This window comes from Uloborus diversus, chromosome 4 (genome assembly GCF_026930045.1).
Source record: "Uloborus diversus isolate 005 chromosome 4, Udiv.v.3.1, whole genome shotgun sequence".
Classification (NCBI taxonomy): Eukaryota; Metazoa; Arthropoda; class Arachnida; order Araneae; family Uloboridae; genus Uloborus; species Uloborus diversus.
In genome coordinates, this window is record NC_072734.1 from 107,340,647 (window position 1) to 107,360,490 (window position 19,844).

Here is a 19,844-nt window from a genome sequence, read left to right on the forward strand (position 1 = left end):
CCGAATCCAGAGCTTTAGTAAAAATTAAGACAAGCAGGAGAAATGACCAATTCCAACTCTTGGAAGTTTATAGTCTTCAACTTCAACTCCGACTCCATTATCCCAAATAAGTCCGACTCCGCAACCATGGTTTTTACTTTGAAATTACGAACTCCGACTCTTGAAAATTTAAAGTCTTCGACTCTGACTTCTTTGTCTTGAAATAAGTTCAACTCCGACACCACAAACATAGGCAGAGTGGCGGGCTTTAAGGGAAAATGACTGATTCTGACTTCGAGTCTTTGAATTGAAAACTTTCTATTCCAAACTCCAACTCTTTTACTCCAAATGAGATTGACGCCGACTTCTCTGCCATGGTTTATAGCCTGGAATAATTATTGTTGATATGATTTGTTTTTATTTTCACGCTATAGTTTTAATTTATGTATTCAGTGTTTGACGGAGAAATTCCGAGCCTTTTTGAGTACTTCTACATAAAATATGCACAGATGATTTTTTTTCCCTTTTTTGTTAATGAAAATTATTTCTTTAAGTTGACATTTTGCTGTTTTTTATGTATTTTACAAGTACTACATTTATTCATTTTTTAAAACTATTTTTTGGGAACAGGCGAAAAACAAACGATTTTTTTTGTTGACATAATTTAACTTTTTTTTAATGAGTTTATTATTTTTCATTCTTTTGTTTTCCTTTTGAAAGCGATTAAAGATTTTTTTAATGGATAAAAAAAAACAACACACATCAGTTGCTTTGTTTAAAAAGTGCTACTACTTTCTTTGTTTGTTTATTTATTTTTTAAGCATCTATTTCTTAAGATGAGAGAGGCATACTTTATTTCTAGATATCTAGTTAAAATTTTAAAAAGTTACGATTGAAATACTTTGCGATTTTAGTTAATTTTGAGTATATTGATCAGATACTGGTAAGTCGATACTGATATATCTACTGGAAAATAGGCTCGTTTAGTTCTGGACGAAACTTCTTGTTGATTATACCAAAGAAATAATTTTATTACCTACTAGCATATTCTTACAAGAATTGAATATGAAAACTCGACACCAGAACAAGAAATATATTTTTATATTAATTCTAAATTACATACTCATTTAATTTCATGTTCAATTGTAATTATATCTGTGAATGTAAGTTTCTTTTCTGAACATTTGTGGTGCGATTTACACTAAAAAATAAGTGAAAAAAACCTCAGAATTTTTTTTTCAATGATTTTAAAAATATTTATGGTGCCCCCCCCCCCCCCTTTTCATATCTATCTCCTTGCTACAAATGTTTTATGTTTTTAAACTTTTCATCTCTCTAGCTTTTCAGAAAAATGTTAACAGTCAATTTAGTGCACTGTTCTCCTCAAAATCAAAATAATGGCAATAAAAATAAATAATGGTGGAAAACTAAAAAAATAGGGGGGCTCCATTTCCAAAAAGTGGTGGGTGATGAGGGTCAACGGAGATCCTATCGGTATTATGGTGGTCATTTTACATAAGAACCAGCAGGAATAATGTCGGAAGCTTTTTTATTCCTCTCAATGTAAATACGAATTTGTTCATGATGAAAATGTCAAAAGATCCTTATAGTATTACTATGCGAAAGACCTAAATACTGCGTAAGAGCAAAAAATTTTTTCTTTTTTTTACAATATTCTTCGAAATCATTGTTTTCATCGGCCAACGTGAATTTAAAAAAAAAAAAAAAACTTTTGGCAGTTGGTGGTGGTGGTGGTGATGTGGGGAAGGGAGGTGACACCACAAATTACCTTCCCGGGTGACTAGTTACGACACTCGTTAAATATCAATATCACATATGAAAATAACATAAATATCCATATATTTCAAAAACATTCAAAACGACTATATGTTAAGAAGTAAAACACTGACTTTGAGCTGAAAATAGATACAAACAACGTCGATGGAGCACAAAAGTTGAAAATTATACTGCATACACGTGTCTTGTGGTTACACGGAATCCCTTTTTTAATGAAGACATAGCGAGCTTATAGTTAAAAGAGCGTCCGGGAAAAGCTAGAAAAAAAATTGAGGATTCTATTAGTTTCAACCAAAACAGCATCGGTTATGTCATTGCTTATAACTAATCTACCTAATCAAGAGTCTTTTGACGGATTTCCGTCTTGAAAAGAAATCAAACCGGAGTAAGACGGAACAAGATCAAAGTTAAGAATTAATGCATAATCAGTGAGTTAAACCATGGGAAGTTGAGTTTTTCTTTAATACTGATTTGTTTTTTATGATCCTAATTAAGAGAAATTGTTACTCGTTATCTATTGATATAAAATAAGGGAATTTCTTATGCATTTATTTCTTTAAAAAAAATCACAATTCTTCAGTGTATTTGTTAATTATTTCTCTTTTTGAACACTTTTCGTAGAAAATGTGTTTTTTCTTTCTTAAGAGCTGTATTCAACACTTTATTCATTTATTTACTTAAAAACGTAATTAGGGATCACACCCTTCCTGTTTGAAAAAAAAAACAATAATCAGTCTGGAGAATTTTTGCATCTTTCACCCCTGTACTTAATAAAGACTAAACTCCGTTGAGAGATATATAAATCAGTGCTTCATATTGAATCAATTTTCTATCTCATACACATTTTCGGATGGCTTAAGCGAGAATCTGCCCCTTTTAAATAACAATAATTACACATGTAAGAATAATCCAATGAGTTAGTCTCTTTCATATGTACTCCAACCTATTAAATGTAACCCCACATGCAGATAAATTACATTTAATTAGTACTTCGAAACAAATTAAGAGGAGTGATACAATCTTACATCCTTCGCGTCTTTAGACCAGCGCCGTATAAATCTTACATTCCCTCGCATGCACGAGACTCCAGCATTCATCAACAGCTCCCCCCAATTTCTGAATCAAATTCCCTGGTCTCTTTATGTCGGTAAAGAGCTCTTTTCAATATGTTCGAGATCGTGTTGCGGTCCATTTAGATCTGCACGCAAAATTTCTTAACCGCGAGCTGAAGAGGGGCTGACCAGCCAGTGGACACGGCCGCGTATCGAAGCAAATGGCAATTCAGGTTACGTCCATTACAAATTTAAACGCCCCCGATAAGCACAAAAGATCTCGATCGAAACCCTTTGAAACGGGGGAGCGCCTTACATAAATTTAACGCACAAGTCAATGAATGGAGCATCAGCCGCAACTGGCGAACGCGTCTTCAGCATCTGCCTCTAAATTTCCGCTCTATTTACTGCCCCCCCCCCTTTTCTCTTGGAACCTAAACACTGCTTCTCGCATTCTTAGTCAATTAACGTCTTGGCAGCGGCGGGCAATTACCGTCTTCGCGCGATGCCCGAAGATGGGGAAGATACCGGAGGCGGCCGCCCCATAAAACAGCGCCTTCTTGGGAGCAATATTGCGGCTCTTCAAAAGCCCATTAGCGAGTCTTTTAATTCCCCGGCGCTAATGTGGGAAAAATACGCGCAAAGAACCTGCTCAAGACGCTGGCGTCAATGATAAACACAGAACGAGAAACAATGATGTCGATGATGATGTTTTTGTCAGGCGAGGTTGCGTTCCGAATGCCAAACCTGATGGGTTGAATACCATGTATGCCCACGGAGGGAGTCGCCGATCAATTCCATAAGCAGAGAAGTTTGTAATGACTCTAAAAGCTTATTTGTTCCCCCGCTGAATATAATAAATACGCCAGAAAAATTTTATTGAATGTATTTTCATGCTTTGTAGTTGTTCTAGTAGTAATATTCAACATCGTGGAGAATGGGAAAAGAGAGAAAGTGGTATAAGGTTTAAAATATCACCTTTGAACGTTTAGTTAATTATTATGATTTATTTAATTTATTTATTTAATTAATTTATTTATTTTATTTATTTATTTATTTATTTATTTATTTTTTTTTGGAATTCAAAATATCAAACATTCTAAATGTAAAAAATCAAAATCGTACACATCTTTCTTTTTCCTGATATCTTCGGTTTCATCCTCATTTTTTAAAAAATGAAATTGACCGCAAATGTAGTCTATGCTGCTTTCGTATATTTCACTCCTCCAAAAAAAAAATAAAAAATGTAGGAGTATTTTCACGCCTGCGCTAGCTTTATCTCTGTAAGTACAGAACTTAAGATATGAACGCAAAGCAGTTAACAATTTAATTTGAAAACCGTTCGTAGCATTAAATGCATTGTGATGTTCATCCGGAGATAATCCAGCATAATATCTAATACGATTTAATTACACATACGGACTTTTTAATTTAATTCACTATACAAATTTACAAAAAAATGTTTTTACTCCGTTGGGTTGGCCAAAAAAAATTTATGTAAGCCAATAAGACCCCCCCCCCCCCTTTTTTTATTTCTGCATATGAAAAAGAGAATTTGCTAGATCCTGATATTATCGTCATCAAAAAACGTCGTGTGCGCCACAGAGAAAGGTACTAAATTTTTGATTAATTTTTAATTAAAAAAATGAACTTTTAACTATGAATAATTCTGAGTTTCAATTAGTATTATGTATCAAATATTTTCAGTACTTCATTTTAAATGTTAATAGCTCATGTTTACTATAAAATTATACTCAGTTAATAAACTGTATACAGGAATAATTTTTTTACTTATTCGCAGTAATAACATGACCACGCACAAACATGCAAATCACATTGCAAGCACGTGTTTCGGAGTTAAAAGGATCCGCTTAAATCATTTTCAAAGTGTTATCTTTTCAAATAATATGAAACAGAAATTTAATGATAATGTAAACTTAAACCAAAGAATTACACCACTGTATTTTTATTTATTATTATTTTTTTTTTCTTTGCTGTTTCGTATAGAAATATTCTTCTGCTACGTGAAGCGACAAATTCATCTAACACTCCGCTACAACGAATAGTAATATTTTCCCCATAATGCTTAGTATTCGCAAGACTATTCAGATATTCTTTCTTTAATGAATTTTACAAACAAAACTTTATTTTACTGCAAAAAGGGGGGGGGGAGACTAAAGAATTCCTACTAAATAAGACCTACAATTCAGGAAAATGTTCAGGTAAAAGAAAAATTAAAAAGGGAAAACACTGCGTATAGAAACAAATTTCTAAAAATTAATTTAGTTAACCCGAAAACCCTCCCCTCTTAGGCACAGCCTCTATTTTCCAAAGAGTTGTACTGTGATATTTATGATTGGAAAAGCATGCTTAAATATTATCAGCTCTTTCAAATAGTGAAAAAAAGATCGGGAAATGTGACTATGAGGAAATGCAGGGAAATTTAATCCAAGAAAATGTATTACTAAATGCTGTACAGTATAACCTTTTGCTTTTAAAGACTTTCGTATGTATTGTGGGAACAAATGCACAAAACCTCTGAATCAAACCAAAATGTAAACAATATTAATATGCAGTAAATTCCTCAGAAATTAAGTAGATGTTATTAATATATCAAAAGGTTCAAAAAGCATAGGTGGTCAAATATGGCGGAGCGTGATAGAGCTCCAGTCAATCAGTGACGTCAGGCGAATGACGGAATGACGCGGAGCTTTCCTAATTGGTTGATGAGAGAATCTCTGCGGGAAGGTAATGAAAATGACGGCAAGAAATGCAATTCATTTTTCCCTTAATCGCTCGGGGGTGGAAAATGACTCGTTCCCTCCCCCCTTTTACCGCTGCCTCCCGCCCGCATCCACAAAAATCAATTAGAAAAGCCAAAACGCGCACTTTACGGTCCCATTCCGGATTTCGGGCAAACTTGGGAGGGGGGTTCTTCTTTCACGAATAATGAAGTTTGAAAAAAAAAAAAAGAAAGAAACACATACAGAGGGAGATTTTTTAATTTTTATTTTTCACATTTCCTTTCCTCTTAATAACGATTCGGAGAGTGCATAACGATCATTTTTAAAACTAGGCACGAAATTGGCGACAAGCGGAATGACCGCTGTAACGAGGCCCCATTGCTGGCAATTCCTCGAAAATTGTGTGGGGATACGGTCACAGAAAGTTTAAAAACCTTTACCGATGCGTCCAGATCTTAGGGCAATGTCATTACAGCAAGAATCGCTTCGCATCAGTTCGCTTATCAGAAAGTTCTTCAGGAGGTAATTAAAGGTAATTTTCAGCTTATATGTTGTCTGAATGTTTCGAAGCTTCGGTTATGCGGGGAAAAAAATCGTCAATATTTTTGCATTTTGCTGCTTGCATGAAAATTAAAAAATATTGGAATGCATCATTTGCGTATTTTGGAAACTAATATTCTATTTTCCTCCCATTACGGAATAGATATATGTATTCTACATTTGTCACTGTGACTTGTCATATTTTTCAAGGAAATAACATTTCTAGTTGCATTCTACTTAGGCGTAACTCCCCCCCCCCCAGGCAGAAATTAGGTTCTCAGCATCTTCCTGAAACTTCAAAATTTGGATGGAACATGTGCACCGCAACCGCGTAGTATCACTAGTAATAATAGTACTGCTGTGAGCAGGAAAAGGGTAGTAACTGCAAATATTTCATTCTTAATTTTTTTTTTGCATTTTTGTCATCTATTGTACTTTCGCTTTTTATTGTACAAGTTTGCTCATTTGGTTTCCGCTGAAAAAAAGTTTCCAACATTTCCCTATTGTTAGTATTGAATCCAAAACGTGTTTCTAGAAATATCTCGAAAACTCATTTCTGCAGTTACTGCCGTTTACCTGTCCCACGGCAACTGTCCCAGTCCCAGCACAACAGCTCTTCTTTGAAGTTGTAACTATTTCTCAGACGGATTCACTTTTCTACAACAACCTTTTACCGTGAAGACTAACCAAGAATAACTATGAATTGCCACACAGTTTGGGAAAACAAGGCATGGGATGAAGTTACCTTTTCTCCCGCGCTATGGGGAAACGCAAAGCAATCCCAAGCCTTCAAAATAAAAGGAATCGTTGAGGAAAAGTGAACCTCTCTGAGAGAATCTTACAGCCCCCCCAATACGAAGATGAATTACTGTACTTCGTGTTATTGACTAACAATGCTACAACGTGGACAAAAATAAAATCACTCTCGAAGAAATGTGCATTCCTATACCTTACAGAAATTATTGATTTATTTCACTCGATCAATCACATTGAACTTGTAATTCACAATCAATTTGTGACAGTGCAGCAGAACCACTCATAAGATCGAACTAAGTATTGCCGTCTACCTTTTAAAATTTCCACTTTGATGGTGAAAGTAGAGATAGGAATACATACGGTGGCGCGTTTTCTTTATTTTTCTTCCTTTTTTAATCTCGAAATACTCATAAGTTTGAAACACAAGGCTCTCCAAATTATAGAGGCCATCAAGACATATCTCAACAAAGACAGAGTTTTACCTAAATGCGTTGCTTCTAATTTTAAAAGGGGAAAGGGGAGGGAGTCTATTCTCTCAAGTAAAACTAAATTTTGAATGTAATCAGACAAATGGAGACTCTGCGCAGTGCGAAAGTTAATTTCTTCCGATAACTAACGCCGATCAACTAGAAATCGTGCTGCGATCAAGCTGCCTCCCCCCTTCCCTTCCCCACGAAATGAAGAAAAACTGCAATAGAACAGTGATATAAATAATTCATTAATACATTTTTATTAAAAGATTCAGGCACAGTAATAAAAACAACAAACAACTTAGAATTTTATTTAAAACGGGAAAACTATTTCTCCCAGATAAAAAATTTCAATTAGAACCAAACTTTAAAAAGCATTCGTCAAAGGACGACAAAATGAACCAATTTTTCTTCCCAGGAATACGCGACCGGAGACTTCCCACGAGTTTGGAAAGATATATCAATAACCTTCGAAGTTGTGCTCCAGGCAACGAAAACGGCGCTCGGGGAAAAAAGGGGAAAGAAAGAAAGAGGGAAGCCAACTTTAGGACACTATTCAAATATCTGGTCCATCATTTGCATACATATAAGGCACATAAACTGCCGGTTCAGGGTAATAATGAATACTTCTTCAACCCCATCCATCAGGCGACAAAAAAGGAGGCCGAGGCATTTTCTTAAGGGTCCGCAGTTAATGGAGGCAAGGCGAGAACGTTCCATAATAGAAAGATGAGAAGTCGGAAAAGATGGAAGCCCGCAATTTGGAGCTCTAAATTCAAGCGTTAATAGCACCAACCGACATAATTCTAGCGGGAAAAGTTCTGTTATTAACATTGGCAGAGTTGAGAGGTCGTACTGCTAGTTTAAGAATGGAATTCCGGCTTCGTTCAATCAAGAAATCGCCAATGAGTTGTATGATCCGCTGGAATAAAAATGAAGGATCAGAAACTTTCAGTTATTTAAAAAATAAAACTGAAGCGCGGGAAATTAGATAATTCGGTTTTCTTTCGAAGTTTAAAATTCTTGATCTGTTAAAGGATTAAAGAGAAAAATAAAAGCAACAAGATAAAAAAAAAAATATGGAGAAAATTATGCGAAATATTTTGGAAAGTGTATGAGCCAAAAATAATTTATTTCCTTCAGAATAAACTTATGATAAATTTTTAACAAAAAAGAAAAAAAAAAAAAAAAAAGTATGATCGCTCTTTACAATCTTATAAAATATACAAACAAGATAAAAATGGAAAACAAAAATAAATTCAGAAATAGATACTAAGTGGGAAAAACAACTAAAAAATGCAATGAACTCGACATAAGATTAAAAGCACTTATTCCTTTCATTGAAAAAGTTTTAAAAAATTGTTTTTGGACATAATTTAGCAAAAATTAAAAACGTAATATATATATATATATATATATAACTTTTGAAGCATTATTCGTATTTTACCAATTGCCGACTGCGTTAAAATCGACATTTTCGATGAAATATTCGTAATTTTTTTTTATGATTCCGTTTTGTAGTCTAATTCATTAGCTTCCCAAAGATGAATCAGAACTGAAGTTATAGCTGTATTATTACAGAGTCGTACACCCAACTCCAGACCGGAAGTTACATTTGAATGCGTTTTCTGAAGAAGGACATTTTTGAAGAAAGCTGTCTATTGTAACAATGATATCTCAAAAAAGTTATTCAAGTATTGATTTGAAATTTTCTGAGATAGTTCTTTGTAATATACTTGATGCTTTCCTCTAAAAGCTAAGCTGAATTTCAAAATTAAGTAATATTTTTATGTGGATAAGCTTAAACAAAAGCATTTGTTTTCAAAAAAAAAAACAGCATATGAACTTTGTTCAGCTGTTTTTCAGAACTATTTTAAAAAATAAGAAATCTTTTAGAGCAAAACGCACATAAGTGTCTTACAAATATATTACTACAAGGATTTATGTGCTATTAGAACCAAATTTTATCCATAGCAGTTAGCGTAAGATACGTTTTTTTTGCTTTTTTTCATCAAATTTGTCCAGTTGTTTTTAAAAAATAATATTTTGAAAGTTTGTTTTTACATGTTTTCATAGTTTTGAAACATATGTAGTTAAAAAATAACATTTAAAAAATATCCAAATTATTTTTCAAAAAAATATCTTTGAACGCAGTCGGATGCTGCTTTAAAGTATATTTAGATATAAACATGCATTCTTTTTAAATTTCTATTTCGAAAATGGAATTGGTACGGATGCATTTCCCCTTACTTTTAATCCTGAGATTAACATTCATCCCATAAACAGCATTAATCACCATTACGTTTTCCCGATCAACATGCATACGCAGCGAAAAAGCTTCCATTCTCCGCAACCATCACCCCTAATATTGTTCAATTATACTTCTCATCGATCACTTAACTCGACACACACCCTTTCCCTGGCAGAAAATCCCGAAACAGAATGTACCTTGTCTAAAAGCGCGTTATTTCTTTTATATCAATATTTATTTATTTATCTGACTTTAATCTTTGAAAACAAATGCAATATTAATGCAGGGTTGCGGAGTCGGAGGGAAAATGATTGAGTCCGGCTCCGACTCCGAATCTGGAAACTTTAGAACCTTCGACTCCGACTCCTTTACCCCAAAATCTGTCTGATTCTGACCCTGCAAACACTTGCAAAGTTTTTGACTTTGAGGAAAAATCACCGACTCCGACTCTTGGAACTTTAAACATTCGACTCCCGACTCCGACTCCTTTACCCTGAAACCAGTTCGACTCCAACTTTGCAGCCCTGTACACAAGTGCTAAGACGAGAATCACCTGTGAATGATTCAAGTGAATATTTAGTCCGGAATTTTAAAAAATAAGAAAATAAAACAACGTTCCGAATGGTTTTTTTTTCCTCAGATGAATTGGCAGTAAAAACTTCCTTTCATAATCCACACAATTATAAAAACAAAACGAAAGGAAAAGAAAAACTATTAATGAAAAAAAAATATTATTAATATAATTTTTTTTTAGCCAGATTCTATAATAAGCTAGAAAGCAATGAAAACAAAATATGAGTACTATGAGTCCCAAGTAAAGAGTATAAAACAAAAGATGTGTAAAATAAATACAAAATACGAAGTCTCAGTGAAATTTAGACTTAGACATGTCCACAAACATGAATACTAGGTTGCTACACCACTTTTTATTTAACCCACAGAATCATCCAAGTTCTTGTAATTTTTGAAGTGCAAACTTCTTCAAGCGAGTTGAGCATTTTTGTGGTGGAGATACTTGGCAACACCGTCACCTCATCTCACTGACATTTGAAATACAGTGCATGCGCGGCTTCTCTCAGTTCCTTTATTACGTTGCTTTCGTTGGGAACTACGGACCTCAGTAGCGCTGTCAGCAGCGAGTGAATCTCATAATTCGATTTCTGAGTGAGCGTGAGTTAGATCTTCATCCGGGTCAGTGCATTTCTTCCCCAGAAGAAAACATTTTTAAGCCTATGTAATATTAGTGAAAACTTTTTTAGACGCTTTGGGCTTTTTTTCATTGCATGAGCTTAGGCAGTACTGTTGTTCTAAAAAAATGTTTGGGGAAACTCATCTTTCTTCAGGGTTATCCAAAAAAGATGAGTTTTGATTATTTATGCCAGTTTTAATTGGAAAGGCATGGAATTTTTTTTAAAGGTGCCTTCAATTAACACTAAATTTGCATTATTTTGGTTATGATAAGCCAAATATTTTGGGAAAGGGCATCCCCCTCCCAACTACAGTGCTGGGTAGAATGGTGGGTTTTAGGTCATGCAGTTTTTACATGTATAGTAGGATTGTCGAGGTGGAATAAAACCACGGGTCGTAGCGGCATTTATCCGTCACCTTTTACGGGTAGAGAAGGGCGGTTTTTTTTTTTTTTAAATCGCAATGTGTATTTCAATTTGATTCTTCTCAACAGGCGTTTGAAATCTTCGTGAATCAATTAAGATTGTGAAGAAATCTTTTAGGGTTGGTGAGCAGCAGTGAGGGTGGGGGGTCCTAGTACTCATGGTCTTTTTTGTTTTAACTATCACAGTGTCACATTAGGGTCTCCAAATTGTTTGCACTGTTTACGAAATTTCCCGAACCAAGGAACATTTTTATGTGGTCACAGTGACCTCCCATCGGGTAACACCTAAGCCCCACCCCTTGAGTCTTTTACGAAGCAACTCCGACTGCGCCCTTCAGATCATTACCAGAAGGCAAGCAACAGAGAAGTCGACTGTCTCAATAATCAAGCCGAAGTTCTTCCGCACCAAGGCGAAAAGTTTTCCTTTTTGTTCCTTCCCGTTCTCCAAATTATCCAAAGTTCGTTTATTTGCCGGGCGTAAAAATTTCCTTTCCAACTTCATCAGTCAGGCCGGCTTGCCAATAAAAGGAGAGGTCTTTGTTCTGTACGTGTCTTTGACGCCCGTAATTACTCATTAGGGCTCCACACCGATAAGACGCGCTTTTTTCCAGAAAATGCTAAAAGGGGAGACCGATACTCCCTCGCACTTCATTAAGTGAAATAATTACGCGCCACGTAAACAAGATTCCGAGTGTCGTCCGCAAATGCCCGGATTGTTCTTTTTCTTGTTCCTTCTTTTTTTTTTTTTTCCAATTCTTGTTCTCGCTCTCAAAGCAAAGAAGGAACGGCTTTGCCTCTCGCAATTAAATGATTCCTTCTCGCTCGTGTGACTAGTCGGTTACAGTTACTTAGAATGAATTAGTCTGTACGAAGGGGGAGAGTGGAGAGGATGTTGACGATGAACCAGCGAAATTTGGAAAGGAGAAAATAGTTTCGATTTGTCCCGCCGTGAACCTTTAATGGATATGTAGTGATTTCTTATTACAGAGCAAAATTTTTGTTCTGCGAATTTCTCTCACTGTATCGAATCTCCTTAAATTAATTAAGAAATCTAATAAATTTTGGATGGAAACACTGACTTTCTTAATGTAAAGTAAATTTTTGTAATGATGATTTTCTCTTTTCAAAAGAAATTGTTCTGTGGAAGCACCTTAAATGGATTCAGAAATCTAATAACTGTTGGATAATAATTGTCTTCTTTCAGCCCTTAATAGGCACGTTACGATTTCTTTTGATATAGTAAATTTTTACGTGTTTTTTTCTCACAAATGGTAACATTAAATGTATCCTCTTCAAAAGGATTGAGAAATCCAATAAACGTTGGAAAAAATTTATCATGCTCTGTCCATTAAAGGATTCGTAGTAATTTCTTAACAAATACTAAAATTTTAGTTTTTTTCCCCCTTCGATTCACAAATGAAGTTGCTGCAGTCAATCATCTTTATTGGATATAGAAATCTAACACATTTTAAGTACTAATGGTCTTATGATGAATGTGTTTTATAGCCGGGACTGAGGAGTCAGAGTCGAACTGATTTTGGGGTAAATGAGTCGGAGTCGTGAGTCGAAGGTTTGTAATTTTAAGAGTGGGGGTCTTTCCTTTTCCCTCAAAGTCCGACTCTCTGCCAGTGCTTGCGGAGTCGAAGTCGGACTGGTTTTGGGTTAAAAGAGTTGGAGTCGAAATTTCAAAAATTCCTGGAGTCGAGTCGAAGTTTGAGCGAGTCATTTTTCCACCGACTTCGTAGCCCTGATTATAGCTGAGCTAATAAATATAGTTGCGTTAAGCACAAGACAAAGTCACCTATAAAGCTTGCACCCTTCCCTCCCCCATCTTCAAAAAAATAAATAAATAATAATAATAACATACAATAAAGGAAAAATACTTTGAAAAATGCTTGTATCTTTTGGTTATTTCCTTGTCGACTAAAGTATGCATTAGAAATGAAGATCTTACTTTCGAAACGGATTATATCCAGTTTTATATATTTTTGGCAAAACGAAAAAAAGTTTTACGTACAAACACTAACTATTAGAATTTCGAATAACGTTTTGGTAGAATAACAAGTGACTATTGGCATCGACTTATTGGCATGTCTAGGTATTTTTCCTCAATTTTACCAGACATAAAATGCCAATTTTATTTTGGATATATTCCTTTTTGGTGTAAAACAATGAATATCATCCCTTTTGCAAAAAAACAAGCATTTTCTTCAGAAATAAACTATCAGATTAAAACAAAATATTCAAAAATTTTTAATATTTTGTTTTCTTACTCTACTTTATTCCTTCCTACTTACTTTATTATTTTTATTGAACATTTTCAAAAAAAAAAAAAAAGAAGACCTTCCATCCAAGTATGAAAAAAAAAAAAAACCAAGCCGATTCAAATAACAACGTTGTAGCTATTAATCGATCACAATTAATCACAATTTTTATCACAACTAATCACAATTTAATCATTAATTTATCACAGTTTTATAGTATTATTAATTATTTAATATTACTTTAGTAATCACAATTTGAAGTCGCGCTTGCCTAACTGATAACAGACTTGTACAAGGCGCAAGGCTTAATATGACCTGGTATCACGCTTGATTGGAAATGCTTAGCCAGTCTTCGCTTCGCTATTTTATTTGTGAACTACTTATAAATTAGAAATGGCAAATTCAAATTCGGATATGTGCCCTTTTGATATGAAAGTGACCGTCAAATAAGGGATAAGTTCCACTTTGCGGTAAAAGACCTGGCGAGAAATAAGAAATGGATATACACCATTTAGGTGGTAAAACCAATGTTTTCGCGTTTTTTAACAGTAGATATAAACCACTTCGAGAAGAAAGGAATTCATATAGGTCGATGTGGCAAGTATTAAAGATTCTGAAATTTTTTTTCCAAAAGTGGATGCAATTCGTTTTTAAAGTAAACTCCTTAATTTTTTGAGCAATCACGATTGCTTATTGTTCTCATTTGACCGTCTTTGATGTTCCGTTCCTTTTTCAACTTGGATCAGAAGCCTCTGCAGCACCACCGCCCGCCGGCGCCGTTCTCTGCAGGCGCGGCTGTTCTGGTTCTGAGCACTGTCCCCCAGATCCCGCTGCTCCTGGTCGGTGGCGTCCTTGTCCTACACACACGCACGCTCGCACACTCACACACGCCTTCACACACATACACACACGCCTACGAGCATATACACAGGTCTACGCACGCACACAACTATACACACGCACGCTCGCACACTCACACACGCCTTAACACACATACACACACGCCTACGAGCATATACACAGGTCTACGCACGCACACAACTATACACACGTGACCGCCCAGGAGGAAGGGCAAGTTTGGGGGGACAGGAGAGGTTTCTAGAAACAATAACTCTATTGGGTAGGTTCCTGTCCCAACTCGTGATTGCGAAACACATAATATGAATTCAAAATTGCAGAATTCAATTTTTTTTTTTTAAGCGAAGTTTATGAAATCAGGATTGAAACTTTGAAGAGGTGCAGCAACTGAGAGAAATAACGTGAGTTAAAACTCGTAAAACGACGGAACAATGGAAACATTAAAAAACGTGATGGTGAAAAAGTAGTTGGATGCTATTTCATATTGGAAAAAAACAGACTAGATTCTTTTATAGATCAACGTCTTCTAATATGGAAATGTTATGCGTGCGGTTTGTTTCATATGCTTCTTTGACACAAGTGTAAGACAATTATTGTTCCAAATTTATTTCTCATAATTGTCCTTCGTAATTTATAACCGATTATCAAGAACATATTTGGTAACCTAAATCATTCATTAAAACTCTTTACTACAGTAAGATTCTCCGTTAGGAAACTCCTAGGAGACCTGTAAGCAAAGACTTTCCCTGAAGTGTACTGCACGGAAAAACATCACGAAATAAGTCAAGTCTAGCGCAGCACACACCGCCAAAGCTGCTACGTCAATTAACACAATTAAACAATCAAATCGACCATGTTAATTCGGTCTGACGCTGATCCCCCGAAACGCCGATTCCCAATGTAAAAACAAATTTTTTAACCTTTAATATTGCGTATCAAATTCATAAGAGTGAGCTAGTAAATAACTAGTAAATAAGACTACTACAGGTGTGCAGCAGAAATTTATCACAGAAACTTTTTTTTTTATAAATTATAAACTGAGTCATTTTGCAAAATTCATTTAGAATATCTGTTTAAGTATAATGATCAAAATGAAAAGTAGAAAATTACGTTTTGTTCTTAAGAAAATGTGGATTATCTTACACAATCATCAGTGCTAAGGTAAAGACTGCACACAGGTTTAAGAATCTGTGGCATTGAGACAGCATGCAGAGAACTTGAGTATTTTAAGGAACCTTACATTATTTTGCAATTTGCATCAAAATAAAATTTATTAGAACAAAAACTTCATACGGGTTAATGCGTTTAGTTTTCACAATGGTAGTTATGGTAAATTTATGTTATTATTAGACTTGAATAATATAAAATGATATACACTGCCGAGGATTTTTTTTTTTAAGTGTCCCATGTGATCTAGAGGTTAGAAACGCTTTCTATCACCCAGGTGAAGCATTCTCAATAACCGCGTGGGAAGGACAAACTATTTCTCCCTCGCTATGCGCAAAAACCAATATTCCTAGGATTTCAGGGTAGAAGTTTGAAAGGTAGGAAGTTTAGGGAAAAAATGTTTCCTTTAATTTGCCGGCTTGAAAACATTGCAATAAATACTGAGCCTTTATTCGTGCTGCTTTTCATACAATTGCCAAATTAAATGTGACATTATGGGGAAAGGAGGTTACAGTTGATCTATTCTTTAAAAAAATAACCTTCTTATTCTGCAGAACACTGACTGACTAGGTCCTAAATTGAAAACGAAAGTCCCGAGAAATTAAATAAGGGCATCGATTCTGAAACGTTTCATTATGCGCAGAAGCTTGGTGATGTGGAGCAAGTTCAAGCTTCAAATCTTAAGAAGTTCTCCGAGCGATAAGTCCCTTTCTGGGCACACAGACAGTGTGACTATCTTTCCATTAGCCATTCCCGTCTGGGCGCTTCGTTAGCGCGTTGTTTATGGCGGGGCGCACTTCCGACGAAATCTTGGCTAAGGAAATTTTACCCTTCTCCGACTCCGGCAGAGGGGCTTAATTAAAGTCGCCGACGACCCCATAAATATTTAATTAACGGGTTGAATATTCTTAACCCCCCTTCCCCCGCGCCGCTGATGGCTCCGGTTGCAATTTTTGGTTCGCCAGCCACAGGTTGGTTTAATAGGAAAGGGGGTAGAGAACGATTAGGCGCTCCGGTGAGCCCCTTCCGTGGATAGAGACGACATGATCTGGCTGGACTCCCCCCCCCTCCTTCTGGAAAGATTAAGTGTAGGAGGATGGAACAAATGAGAAAGAGTGATGTAGCAGTCACATGAAGACGGAAGTCTTTGGAAAAGTTTTGACGACTCAGGGAGAAAGTATTCTCTGATTAGCGATTGACGACAATCAAGACACGATGTAACTTAATAGCAAAACCATCAAGTGTGATAAAAGATGCAAAATTTGAGCTGCTCATCGGAAACGGATACTGGAGGAGTATCATGGGGGGTCATGAATCCCCCCTTCCCTCTAAATCGTCGAAATCATTATGCATCGACATTGTGTTTTTTGCAATTTATAAATAAAATGTAAACGATTGCAGTGATATTTTTAATTCATTAAGAAAAATTTAAAAATAAACATTTTAAGTACCATTTTTTTTCATTTGCTTATGAAATTTTTAGTAACGTTTTTTCCCTATTAGGAGCATTATTCCTTGCCGATTTGGGACTTTTTATTGACACCCAAGGAAATTTCTGGCATTTTTCGAACACAAAGCCATAGGTTCGTTTGTAGGAGAGGAGGTCATTCTTCAGTATGATTCCCCTCCCCAAATGGTTGTCTGTATCCGCCTCTGCTGCTCATACATATAAGTATACATTATATACAATAGGACAGGAATACAGAACTCAACTTCAAAATAAGCAGTATAAGGCCTACAATGCTGCACTCTGTTGGCAAGGTATCCGCTTTCTGCTGTTTGTTTTATATGAGTTATCGGAACTTGTATAATCCAATAAATCTGATTTTACTGCTTGGAAGCTACTCTCGAATGCTGACTTAAAGTTGTTAAAATTTCTCTTTCCCCATTGTAATGTTCCATGCAATATTGTAAATTTTACAGATCATGGGATTTTATGAAATAAAAATGGAGAGAATCAAACATTTACAAATTTTACTTTTTTAGTGAGCAGTTGCCTAATTTTATTCAAATAACTTATAATTTCACTTGAATATTCTTCGTGGGATTCAAATTTTAAATGGTAGGATGATTTTGAACGAGATTAACTATTTATTTTGAACGTTTTTTACTATTATTCTTTCTTAGTTTTGGATAAATATACAGCACATCAAAGTCGTTCTCCAGTTTAAGCTCAGTTTAAGTTACGCTTTTAATAAACGTAAAAACTGTTATGGGTAACGCTAATTGTGCAAAAAATATCGAGGCAGAATCAGGTGATGCCAAAAACAGGAAATCGCAAAAGAAGCAAAAAATAGCCTAGGAAAACACTGAAAATAATAAGGGGAGATTTCAAATAATAAAAAATAGATAAATAAAATTAAACAAACAGCTAAGCTATGGCAAAGGAGGTCTAAAAAATTTTTATTTACTTCATCGGAAAATCTAAGGAGTACGAGATTTTGAAGAATAGGAGATTTTTTGCAGACAGCATAATCCTGCCAAAAACCTCGATTTAGGATTAGAGAAAGCAAAATAAAATGTCTTGTTATGGATTTTTTTTAATGAGAAAGTGGGAAAACAATGCTAACTTAAAAAGTATAAAGAGCCACAAATTTGCAAAAAAGAAATCAATTTGAGCTTATGAGTACAAAGGTATCCAACAAAAGCAACAAGGCAGAACATCTTTAGCTCTTGCATCCAAAACCTACATCATTTTGCTTTGAAAAAGGGTTTCTTGTAGCCTTGAAACACGGTAATGCAAAATTATGCTTTTTTTAAATCGTTGTCGATAAAGTGTTTTCATTTTTACATTAATACTTTCCAAATAATCAAGTCCCAAATAAACACCAAATGTGCCTTTTTTATTTCTTGGCTACTACTCAATGCTCAAATTCACTTAACAAAAATCGAAAACGAATCCAGAAAATCAACAGTTCACATCCGAAAGTTCATCAGTGCAAACCAAAATGAATGAAGAGGATTACCGAAATTGAAGAACGCAAATGAAATATCGGATGAATAATCGTTGGGAAGCTCTGCGGGTAAGACACGTGATTTATTTGCCGCTTAACAAGTGCCGATTCTCTCTGCCCTGGGACGGACAATCAGACTCATTTTCTTAAACCTCCTGCAAGCAGGGCAGATGGCCTTCATTTCCTCCTCATCCTTCTCCTCGCTTAATCCCTTCTTTCTTCGTCCATTTGTTCTCTGAGGCATCCCCATCTTTTTCCCTTTCCCTTCTTGTTGGAGGGGAAGGTTCGTGTTAGTGAAAGGCGTGGTGAGCAACTCGTTTTGTGGGGCCCAGTGTTAAAAGTAAAAAATGCAGCTAGGGTAACGGCACCAGTAACAGACAGTCATAAGTTTGGATTTAAATAATAAAAATTTTACGCGGGAAAAACTGATGCTGCTGTGGCTCATGAATACGGTGCAACCATCTAGTGCTATCAGAGTGAATTTCATGAGCCAGTTGGTATTTACAAGGCAGTGGTGGAAGGTTATGAACAGCCACCACGAGGTCTTCTGGTGTTTCATGTTCATTTGAATTTAATAAGGCTTTATTTCTAGAAATAAAGTACTTTTGCACATCTTGAAGAGAAAATGGGAATTCTGTTCATTACTCATCCTTCCCTCATCCCATCGGTTACTGGGTATCATCAGATTTTTCGGTGTCTGTTACTGGGGTTCGGATCATTTTTTCGAAATCGAGCAAATAAGAATAGAATTAACTAATTCAGAGGATCCAGAAGTAGCCAAACGTTAGAGGAGATGTAGCTGCATGAGAGAAAAATAGTTTTAAAAGTCTAAATACATTAAAAGGCTCAGAAAATTGAGTAACTTGTGAGCGATGTCTTATAAGAATATCTGCTACTGGAGCCGTTACTCTACACTAGATAAAATGCTTACTTTTCAAAGAAAAAAAATGGGTTTTGACGTCTTGAATTCAAATTATATTTTTTGCAATCACGGATTGCGATAGGACCTTACTCGTTGAGTTTCTTTTTTATACAAATGGACTGGCATGGAAACAGGGAAGAAATTCTCACCCATCATATTATGACAGGCAATTTTCAAGATTAGAGAATACGAGACATATCCATAAAAAGCGAAATGGTCATTAGAATGCGGTAATAAAGATGTAGTTATTATGGCAAATTTGTACCCGCACATTCATCACAAAGATTACATTTATTGTGTTGCCTTCGATGGCATTTTTATTTCTTTCCAATATTAAAAGATAGGCATTAATAGTCTGGAAATTTCGTATTTAAATTAAGTTTTGCTTTTTAGTACATCTATGTTGATGTTTTTCCTAAAAAATCGTCCCTTTTTTTTAAAAGTAAAATCTGCCTTACTTTAGCCTTGAATGAACGCA